This window comes from Morone saxatilis, unplaced genomic scaffold (assembly GCF_004916995.1).
Source record: "Morone saxatilis isolate NCDOM2014 unplaced genomic scaffold, NCSU_SB_2.0 Contig1, whole genome shotgun sequence".
NCBI classification, from domain to species: domain Eukaryota; kingdom Metazoa; phylum Chordata; class Actinopteri; family Moronidae; genus Morone; species Morone saxatilis.
Window position 1 is genome coordinate 15,863,347 of NW_023339651.1, and position 2,111 is coordinate 15,865,457.

A 2,111-nucleotide genomic window follows, 5' to 3' on the forward strand; every position below is an offset into this window, starting at 1 on the left:
AAAAAAAGAGTAAAACACACTATAAATACACAGTATAGTCTCTCAGTTTGTGAAAGCTTGATTTTCAGCTTGAGACATATTAAACATGAACTCAGAACTAAGATAACAAAGACAGTATCCCAAAATTATGAGCCTGGGATTTTAGTGGGCATGAATGCTTTTGCGTGTACATTTCAGAGTAAGACAGCTATTATTGTTTCAGGCATCTGTAAGTGTGCAACATAATTATGTATGTATTATAAATAATTTTAAGAAAAATTGGCGCCAGGCTGAAACCAATGTGCTATAAAGGTTTCCCACCACTAGATGGCACAATTGTCCTGTTATGCCTTCTCTGTACTCCTTCTGTCCTGTAATAATGGCACCAGTTCACATTTCATTTAAGGCATTTAACTGGCTGACACTGTGAGCCGCAGCAGCTTTCAGTGAGTGCAGAAGTAGAAAGAGCCTCATGTTCTACCTTTCTTTAACTTAATAAAAAATAGTGAGGTGTGAATTGCTCACAGCTGCCTGTCGACATATGAAACAAAATATTTCAGCGACACTAGAATTATGAAGCATAATGAGGGATGTTAGGTCGAGATATGCTGGACATCTTTTGCAGAAGAGTGTGAAACATGATCAGCTGGTGTATAAAAACCACATTAACACCACAGACTGCAATATGTTATTATCTTTGTGGCATGTACTGTTTTCTTCTGCTCCACATTTAAATAATCCGGGGAATGTGTCATCTGTTTCCCGTTTGTCTGAGCCATTAGTGATGGATGGTGTTGTTGCCACAGTCACAGTCATTGTTGTCACAGTCATTTAGCTGTGAGGAGGGAATCCAAATATAAACAGTGGTGCCATAAAGCTAAGTGCCATTGTCACCCAGCTCTGCAAACTCACACTGTCATGATGAACAACACACTGTGGTCAGTCTTCAGACGTGCTCCAGCGTCTTGGAAATAGTGAGCTGAGGACTAAGCATTATTTAATATTTTGCCCTCATTAATGCAAATATACAGTGTGCGTATGAATAATAATTAGCAATATGATAATAATAAACGAGTGCTTCAATTTGCCCTGAGAAAATGAGGCCAATTAAAAATTTGATTAAAAATATAGAGAGGAGACTCAGACATTAAGGAGCCTTGCCACATCCAATACTTCCTCTTCAATGAATCATGCCCTGATAAGACGCACACACTCACACACACACACACACACACAACCACTTTTAATCAATCCCAACATAGCCGACAGACACAGAGAGTATTGGAACATCCGAGCCTGAATAGATGAGGAGTACAAAGATCCCTTTTGGAGCCAATTAGGATAACACTGACTGCATGGTTTACAGAGACACACGTTAAACTGAGTTTTCCTCTCAAAGTCTAAGAGAGCGATTTAATTTCCATGTGGCGATCATCAGGCAGAGGTTGACATTTGAGCCTGTAAGACAGTTGAATGTTTACAGCGTGCATGCGTAAAGCGTATGCCTTTTGAGTGTCTGACATTTAAGAACTGAAGCTATAATTCTTCACAATTTTAACCTCAGTTCTCAAATGTCAGACTGCTCGCAGACATTGTTGAAAGGGAAATAAGAGAAACAGTCATTTTCTATAGCGCTGACATCCTTTTGGATGTCCCCGTGTGAGTTTCTCAGACTGTCATTGTGGAGAGAGATATACCTGTACTCAGAATGAGAGACGGTGTGATCTAATGCACCTCTGAACATGAACAAGGTCAGTCTGGGTCATTGTTGGCTCCACTTTTTCCTGATGTGATTTCAGCCTTGCTATTTTAACTATGATGAAACAATTATTAGCATTCAACAGCCATGAAGTTCTGAAATCATGCTTGCTTATTCGTGGGCTTCTTGAAAAATATTATTAATAACTCATTAGCCCATTAAAGAAGCGAAAAAAGTCATTAATTACTTTTGTGAGCAGCCATTTTGGGTGTGTTTATTGACGCCCAACAGCTAGCTTGACACTAGCCGCGCTAACTTCACTCACATACCTTCTTGTAACAAAATCAGACGTTTCCTGAATGTACGTTTAGCAATGGCAAACGATAGCCAGCCAGCTAAAAACACACAACGTGCACAGTAAATAAACAAACTT

At 39.4% G+C, this 2,111-nt stretch overlaps 1 protein-coding gene across 1 annotated transcript in view; it reads right to left on the reverse strand.

The window, feature by feature from the left end:
- Positions 1-2,111, reverse strand: part of si:dkey-191m6.4 (rho GTPase-activating protein 22) — a 31,013-nt gene that overhangs the window by 8,896 nt on the left and 20,006 nt on the right. The gene's annotated exons all lie outside the window — the stretch shown is intronic.